This window comes from Rattus norvegicus, chromosome 14 (assembly GCF_021556685.1).
Source record: "Rattus norvegicus strain SHRSP/BbbUtx chromosome 14, alternate assembly SHRSP_T2T, whole genome shotgun sequence".
Taxonomy (NCBI): Eukaryota; Metazoa; Chordata; class Mammalia; order Rodentia; family Muridae; genus Rattus; species Rattus norvegicus.
In genome coordinates this window covers 18,155,642-18,165,208 of record NC_141547.1, presented here as the reverse complement: position 1 = coordinate 18,165,208, position 9,567 = coordinate 18,155,642, and the positions used below count along the sequence as shown (strand labels likewise).

Sequence of the window (9,567 nt, the reverse complement as noted above, 5' to 3'; positions counted from 1 at the left end):
CCCTGGGTCCCGCTAAGACTGAACCCCCAGTGAACGTGATTGTTGGGAGGAGGGTGGTAATGGGGGGAGGATGGGGAGGGGAACACCCATAAGAAGGGGAGGGGGAGGGATTAGGGGGATGTTGGCCTGGAAACCGGGAAAGGGAATAACACTTGAAATGTAAATAAGAAATACCCAAGTTAATAAAGATGGAAAAAAATCTCCGAAAAAGTAAAAATGAAATAAAACTGGAAATGAATAAAAAAAAAAATGGGCATTGAAACAAAACAATTCAGAAGTCCTCACCAATAGATTAGATGAAGTGGAATTAAAGATGCTGGGTCCAGAAAATGTAATAGAGCAATTGGATTATACGATCAAATAAAGTGTCAAATTCAAATAAATCTAAGAATAAAATATGCAGGAATTCTGGGACACTATATAAAGATCAGCTACGTGAATGGGTGTAGAAGATGGAGTAGAGCTCAGATCAAAGACACAGAAACATCATCAAAGTCACAGGAAAACATTTCCTTAGTCTAAGGAAAGAGATGCCTATCAAGATATGAGACACTGTTCCTAGAGGCATTGCGGGTGTGGCTGCTGTGTCACATGGGCATCAGTAGGTGACAGAGAGGAGAGAGGCAAGGTCTATTCTTACTGGTCTGACCTGTGAACATCTGAATGATTAGTAGCCTAACATTCCCTGAGAAAAGCGAGCCTGAGATGACCCCTTACCCAGTGCCATAATGCATGAGTAGGGCATACCATTCCTGAGACTACCCCAGACATTCAGAGATCCCAGGCACCACTAAAAGGAGCAAGTAAGTGGCGGAGAAATGGAAAAGAAAGAGAAACAGAAGGGTGTGGGCATAATGAAAAGTGGCAGAACTGGAGACTCGAGGGTAGTGAGGAACCGTCTGATGTGAGTAGCCAGTGATGCTGCCTGGGACCATGGTGGGGTGCTGCTACCTGGGGCCATGTCAGGGTCCACTGTTTTGTAGCAACAGGAGTCTATTACCACCCAATGCCAGATGGACAACCCTGATCTGGGCTGCTGCCAAGGGGCATGTTGATGTCTGAAGGCTGTGCAAAACTGGCTCGACTCCTAACCTGGACACCATGGGAGAGCTGGCCCTTGGAGCTTGAGAGCAGGATATCTGACTCCATTCCTAGCTAGTTATAGTGCTCAGGAGATCTGGCCTCTTGTCTCCTTTGTCCGGCATGGAGGAGGAAGAAGTACACTCCCATCCCTACCACCATCTGCTGCATGTGGGAGATAAGGCTCTTGGGTAATGAAAACAGGAGAGCTATCCCTACCCCTCACCAGGTACAACACTCAGGAGGGCAGCCCTGCACCTTCTCCTAGGCAGCTCAATAGAGCTGAACTGAAGGCAGGGGTATTCAGTGAGCTGGCCCTGAGGGAGATAATATGGGAGAGCTGGCACTGAAACTTGGAAGTGTAGCCAAGGGAGAGATGCCCACCCCAACCCTTGCCCTTTGCCACCTATGGGAGATAGGAAAGCTGATCCTGTAAGAATGAGAGCAAGACAGCCGTCCCCAGCCTCTCATCTATTGCAGCACTTGGGAGAGCAGGCTCTGTTCCTTGCCTGAGCAGAGCAATAGAGCTGACCCTGTATGTGGGGTTTGCTGGCGAGCCTGCACCAAGTCAAGAGAGGAGGAGAGTCAGAAGGCTTTCAAGCTCAGCTACCTGTCAAGCCTAGATCAAGGGCTTTGAATTGGTCCACCCCACCACCTATCCCATTGATAAACTTCTGGAATACATAAAGGAGCCAGTCCTACAGATCCAAACCTACAGGATCTACATGACACAGGGCAACAACAGGATGTCCAAGAGGAGTCCCAGTGAGATTCTGGTATTGAGGAGCAGAAGCCAGAGGCCTCATGTCAGATCAATGAGTAAATGCAATGGACATTTGCAAGCAAAGAAATGTGGGCAAAAGGGTATACTGTGGGACACACTGTGGTACACTACAGCTTCCACAATGAGTATTTTTTTCCTCTGTTGTGGGGGACATTATAAAGGTGGAAGGTGGGTACAAGGGGAAGAGGGGGAAGTTAGTGGGATTGGGTACATGATGTGAAGTTCACAAAAAACAAAAAAAGATTTTTTTCCCTAAGTATTTAGAAAAGATACAAAATATGTACAACATCAAGTAGGCAGGACCATAACTCTAAACATCATATAATAGTGATAATACTCATGTACAGAGCAAAGAAAGGATTTTGTAAGCAATAAGAAAAAGAGCAATTCATGTACAAAGGCAGACTCATCAGAATAACAGCCGAGTTTTCAGAGATGACCCTGAAAGCCAGAAGGGATTAGATCCATTTTCTTTAAGTTATAAAAGACCACAGATGCCAGCTCAGACTACTATACCCAGCAAAACTATCAGTCATAATCAAAGGAGAAAGGAAAGGTTCCCATGTTAAGAATATATTTAAGGAATTGATGACCACTATGCCAGCTTGACAGAAGATTCAAGAAAGAACACTCAGTTGCAGAGAAAAGGTAAGCAGCAGTAGCCAGTGCTGGTGGGGTACAGGGACTACCCATGTGCCACTGCCATAGCACATAGCTATGAGTGACATGATAGGGCATGGAAAAGTAGGAAGTTGCTGCATTAAATAATAAAAAAGCCACCACACTACCACCGGCGGGCAGGCCAGCTGGCCTGGTCTGTTCTCATCTCTGCAGACTCTTTGACTCAGGGCTCCAAAATCTCTCTACCAGACAGACTTCCATGGTGGGTCGCTGCCATGCCAGCCCCACGCATTCAAATTCCTGTGGCTGGTGGAATTCAAATTCCCACCACTGTATCTTTCTCTGGAACTCAGTTGAGTTGCTGTGTGAAGGGAAACACCACACAAACTTAGTTTAGAATCAACAGGTAACTCAATCGCTGGGAGCAGCAGCTATCATTCTAATTTGTAAGCCATTCTAAGTTAAATTCTCCGGTGTCAAATTCTGGTAGATCTGCCATCTAAATCAGGGGTAGAGGTGGGGGTGGGGTTCTTGTTTGTTACAAGCTGTCACCCAAGTATTCCCTGTCCAAAAGCAAGTCACCTTTTCCTGCCTCCTCTCTTCTCCTCTCTGACCCGGAAGTCCTGCCTACTTCTCACCCAGTGATTGGTCCCTGAAATCCTTACCCATTAGGGAATGGTTCTGCCACAGTAAGTCTGTCCCCAGGAAAGGAAGAGCTGGGGTGTAACTCAGCAGGAGGATGCAAGCATGAGATACCCCTACTTGGAAAAAAAAAAACATGAAAGGATGGGGGTTCTAGTGTATGTGTTTGTATTCACAACCTTGAGAAAAGTCAAGACTTCTAACCATTCTATTAAAGTATTTTTAATGTGTTTAAAATGTTTTTTAAGCCAGCCACCTTCAATATGTGTGAAGTGCGTATCTATGAATGTTTACATTTCTTGAGCCCTTACACGTTTGCTCAGCCAACCTAAAAATAACACAAGAACAAATAGATATCTGCCCTGCCCTGATGTTTAAGAGGACTAAGTTTTACGGTTTTCTTTGCCAGTAACAAGTTCGCATCGGATTTGTCTTAACACTCAAGAAGAAATTAGGGTTTTCCCGCCCCCATTTTATCTCTTGCAGTTATCTAACACCGGCAGACCTCTTTCGTCAGGTGACTTTGCCTGCTGGCAGGAATAGCATTGGAAAGTGGTGGCTGCCTGCACCTCCTCGTCGGCTGAGCTAAGACACTGGAAAGTGAATGAGAAGTGGCAATGTGCTGACCCAGTCCTGGAATTGGAGTCGACTTGTCTTCAAAAAGCAGAGAGCACGTTTGCTTCCAAATTCATGAGATTTTTCACATTTAGCTTCCAACATCTCATTACAGTGACTCCTTCTGGCAAGCAAACGGCTGAACAATAAGTAACTCACCAACCTCGGGAGACTAAGAAAAGTGTGAAAGGTGCTCGGGCTTGGCAAAAGCGCAGTGGTTTTGTTTTTCATAACCTACCAGAGGGTTAGAAACAGACGAAAAGTTCCCGTTCATGCTTCAGCAGCATGCGAAGAATAATAATGCAATGGCATTTCTATTATACTGTTTCCAACGTTGGAGAATTTCAGCCTCTTTTTCCTTCCCAACTAGCAAACACGGCTCTCTCAATCTATGTGCCGTCTAAATATCACTAGATGGCCTCCTCTTTAACAGACGTTATACTCTGAAAACTTAGCCTTCCAGGGTAGTGATTAGATGGAATTGAGCAGTGGGTTTCCCAGCATCTCTGTTCAAAATAGTTCTCTTACTTTGGGACGTGTTATTGGGAATCTTTAAGACCTTTCTGGCATTTGCTGCAACTCTGAAGGTAAGTACCTGGATGTCCGTACCTTCCTCGTCTGCATCCCTCGCTCAATCTGCCCATCCTCTCTCATTTCCTACTTCTCTCTTTCTCTTACATTTCTCCCCTTCCGTCCTTCTTTCTTCTCTTGCCTTCTTATCTCCCTTCTTTCTCCTCCTGCCTTTCCCTTCCCCCTCTCCTTCTCTCCTATTTTCTCTGTATTCTTGTATTCCTTTTTCAAGGAACTCATTATATACCCATTATTTGCAAGGTATTATGTGAGGTGTTGGAAATGTATAGATGAATAAGTCACAATCCCACAGTGTTAGCCATGATGGCCATTATCATAATTACGTACAACATAATAATGACATAATAGAAGTACAGCTAATATAAAGACTACAGAAGCATGAGAGCCTGTGAAACATGCTTTAGAAGGACTTCATTAGAACTCTGATTCCCTTTGTCTGATTTCCGTGAGGATCAGTTAACCCCAAACTTCCTGGGAATTCTCTCCAAGATTAATTGGTCCCCAGGGCTAGATGAGAAATCAATAGTTGTAATGTCTCTAAAATTCTCTTACAGGTTTTTAACAACCAAATCTCTCCATTCTCTTTCTCACATTACCTCACACATTCCAAGGCATTTGATCTCAACCCAGAGGCCACTGTCCCCCCTTTACTCATTCTGTGCCTCACAGCAGGCATGAGGAGGAGGAAGACAGAAAACTTTTCAGCACGAACATCAAGCTGTCAGCCTGCCTCTGCCATCCCTCTGACCTGCTAATCCCTACCACAGCACACTTACCACCGAATGCCAGGGAGGGAGGGGAAACACAGCACACAAGAGGCTTCTCTAATTAAAAGCAAAACTCCTTAGCAAGCACACGATTTCCACACAATACAAAGGACACTGTGGGGCCACTGCCCTGAAAGACCTCACAGCCAGGTTCCAGCACAGGGAAGCCACAAATGCACAGTGACAACTGTGCATTAAGCACAGGGTCCATTTCAGGCTCACCCTGTGCACTTCTGCTCAACCTGCAGATCTTCACCTCCACCTGCAATGCACCTTGTGTACACACAACGACTCCACCCATTTTCCAGTTAAGAAAACGGAAGCACTGGACAAGGACAGGTGTCCGAAGTAGAAGGACATCTCAAGTAGCAGTAATTTGTCTTCAGACTCCACAGTTTTTAATTTTTACTAATATTCTCTTTTACAATACATTCAGAGCCCAGCTTTCTCTCCCTCACCACTCCCAGTCCCCCCAACCCCCCAACTCTCTCAGATTCCCTCTTCCTGCCTATCTCCTCTAGAAAAGATCAGGCTTCTCAGGGACATCAACTAAACATGGCAGAGTCTATGTTCTTAGACCCTGGGCAGAACTATTGGCCAGTTGAGTGTGATGTCACATGCTTAATAGTGTGAGTAGTGTGTTAGCAAATTAAAGAGAAAAATCTACATTGTAGTACTTCTTCTGGTACTAGAAGGTTCTAGTTCTAGAACCAGCCCTCACTTGTTCTGGCTAAGGAACACTCTTTTATGTTGGCTACTTCATGGTGGCGATGCCATTGCGTGCTGTTAGCACAAGATATGGCAGTGCGTTCCCCCAAATACTTTCCATTTTATTGCCCTATGGCAAACTTATTTATTCATAGGTAACATTTAAGTCTCAGAAGGATGATTTTGCAGCTTTTAATTTTGGCTTCTCAGTTTAACTTACTTGGCTACAGTAGCCTCCCACAACACCGACAGAGCCTAAAGTGACCCCTGCATTGGCACTTTTAGATTTTTAGTTTGGGAAAGAAGAATTTTGGAGAAATCATTAGAAATATATGCAAGACATCTTTTAAAGAAAACATTGACTAATACATTGCTGTCTTGCAAACATATGAAGAGACTGAAGACTCATAAGAATCAGTTGCATGCCAGGTACAATGTAGTTCCCCACAGTTAAGCCAAAATCTGTAAGCATTTTTGAGAAAAATATAGTGTGCTAAAATGCTGACTGACAGTGTTTTTGACATTCCAACATTCTTTGGTGACTAAGTTTGGGTCATGTGGGAGTTCACTCTCTGTTCACAGAGACACTTGATAAATCTGTGCCTAGCCTGGTGATCTGGGAGTTAAACCCTGCTATAGATTCCAGGTTTGGTACTGCCCCCACCACAGATTTGGCTGTAAAGTCTGTGAGGTAGCCCCCTTCCGGAAGTCAGCTTTTCTAGTAATATAATAATTAGTTAAGTATGCATTGTGGTGCATTTAATAACCGAGTGCCTTGATTTTCAGAACAAATGGCACCCACATGCTGGCTATTAACTTGACCTGAATTAATATGTGCCAGGTTGCCAAAAGCCAATGGGAGACCAAATGATTTTCCCTTAGATTGGAAATGCTATCTGGTCTTTGATGAGATAACCAGGTAAAATTACACACACACACACACACACCGTATACACATACACACACACACACACACACACACCGTATACACATACACACACACAGACATACACACTCACATATATACACACCACACACACAAACATACACACACATACACCATACACACAAGAATACACATACACACACTACACACACCCACATACACACAGAGTGACACACACAGACACACACACAAACACATACACACACAGACACACACACAAACACACACACACACACAAACACACACACACACACAAATCAGCAGGCAGGCAAGTATTTTGAAGTTAATGGCAATCTAGGAGGTGGTCTCTAGTGGACATCCCTTTCCTTACACAGGCAGAGTTGAATGCCATGTTCCAAAGCCGAGGCGCAGTACATGGTTCTTAAAGGCAGCTAGTCACAAAGCCAGTGCTGGTAAAATGGGGATAAATTAGTTACATGTGTGGTGAAAAGGTTTTAGAATCCACCAATAATCCAGGAAATAACTAGCACTTTCTATTGTAATCATGCGGAAAGGCTGTACATTGTAAAAACTGTCAACCCAGAAAATGCGCTGGGCACCCTCTGTCTGCATACGTACTTCTCAAGTATGGCCGTCAGAGCATCCCTAACAGGTCAGAGTTCCAGGACATCATCAGAGAAATCATCTGAACAAATGTTTGGGAGAGTCAGGAGCAAGAGGTGATTTCTGTTTCGTCGTCTAAATCAAGTGAATTTTTATGTTCCCATGAATACATTTGCACAGAATAACCAGCCCTTTGAGGCAAGACAAACAAAATGAAATAAATAAAAAATACCAGTTCCCTTGAGAATGCACACGGGGTGGGCGTTTCTCCTAGCCATCTCACAGAAGCCACACTGACGGTTTTGATCAAGATTTCCGTTTCAGGACTTTTCAAACATATTTAAATTCTTTAATGAAGTAAAAAGCACAGTAAAGCCTCCGAAATCACCATGGTTACAGGTTTTTTTTTTTCCAAGAAATCTACAAGACTCATACTTTACAAAGGCCATGAGAGGTGCTTACTAATTCACTAAGTTCACTAAGTGAAAGCCAGTTGAATAAATCAATTTTGGGCTGGCTGGATAGAGAGAGATAATTTAGCAGTTGAGAGTATATATTGTTCTTCTAAAGGGCCTACGCTCTGTTCTTACTACCTATATCTGCACAATACCACCTCCAGGCTATGTGCTATCCTGTTCTAGCCTCTACCAGTACCTGCATACATATACACATACTTACACACACACACACACACACACACACACACACACACACACACACTATACACACATAAATAACTATATAAATCTTTGGAATGCATTAACTGTTTTGATCATTTTTCTGATCATTTTGTTCATACATGTAAATTTTTTTTTATTAAGCAAAGGGAAAGCAGGTAGGTTCTTACTATTTAATTGCTATGCCTGGGAAGAGCTACATCCCGACTTGGCAGTAGTCTCATCATGTGCACACCCTACAGGAAGTGATGCGATTCCCCTGTTGTTTTCAAATGCTTAAACAGGACAGAGTACTTGAGTTTTAACTTTCTCATTTATTGTCTGTAAGCATGTGTCATGCTGTCTTGCATCTAATGCTTTTACTGCCTTTCTATTCCCATTTTTCAACACTCCTCCTTCCTTCTTTACAAATGTTATCTTTGCTCTCTTGTTTACTAGATGAGACATATCAAACACTTTATTTTTATCCCTCTCGTGTTTATCTGTGAACACAACTAATGGCCCAAGATTTAACTTCTTGGGGGCATTTCTATACACACTGGTATGCCCAGAGCTTGTCATTAACCTTAAGAACTTTTAGTTTTCTTATTTCTTCATTCTTTCAATCAATGTGGGATGAAAGTGAGTCCCATATTTACACCCATTCTGGATTAATAAAAAGTGCTTGTTACTTATTCATCAGCTCCGAATATGAACGAGTAACTGGTGCCTACTGGGTTATATGTAGATGTCTGTGTTCCGAAACCCTGTAATGTCCATACTCCCTCTCCCTATAATCCAAGCTTCAGGTGCGTTGGTAAAAGGTCACATAATAATTAGTATTAAAATTTGGATTACGTAGAATATCAAAGAGTTAACCATCTTCCTGAGTTCTTAACCCGGGATATGAAGAGTCTCAACAGGAGGAGGACCAGTGGGAGGGTTAGTACACAATAAACCTGTGAGTGAGGATGTGCAAGAGAGCACTCACGTGACTGTCTCTGCACTCACACTCACACCCTTACTGTATTTGGTTTTCATCCCCTTGCACTTTGAAGACTGTCCCCCAGCAATGGCAGGGCTAGTCTTCAGCTTGTTTGAATCAGTGTCATGTGCTGGGAAAGACTGAAAAGAAGAACAGAAATTAAAGGGAAACAAACACAGAAAACACTTTGAATATGAGAATTCATTAATATCAGCACATCAAGCAAGCCCCCTGCGTTTAGTTCAGCAAGCTTCTAACAAACACGAAAGAATACTTGGATACTTTTTTTTGCATGTGCTTCTTAAAACTATTTTATATACAACATTTTTTGTTTTCACTTGAGACTAAAATGCAATTAGATGAATGCAATAAAATAACTTTATTTAAAAATCAACAATGTTTTCAGGTTGCTAGAGATGCTAACTTTAGTCAAATATCCTGATGCCATTCATGTTGATAATATCTAAATTTTAAAACATTGAAAATGTTGAGTTTACTACATACATTCTGACTTTGAAACACTTAGGAAATGAATTTTATTTCATAATGGGGGTTATTTATAAAGTGAACACATTACTTAAATTTTAGTAGACAAAAATATGCTAAAA

At 42.6% G+C, this 9,567-nt stretch overlaps 1 non-coding gene across 1 annotated transcript; it reads left to right on the top strand.

The window, feature by feature from the left end:
- The first annotated feature begins 551 nt into the window (after nt 1-551).
- LOC120096803 (small nucleolar RNA SNORA17) lies at nt 552-683 on the top strand. Its single transcript, XR_015637782.1, has one exon. It is a non-coding gene; the product is annotated as a small nucleolar RNA SNORA17 (small nucleolar RNA).
- The last annotated feature ends 8,884 nt before the right edge of the window (nt 684-9,567 follow it).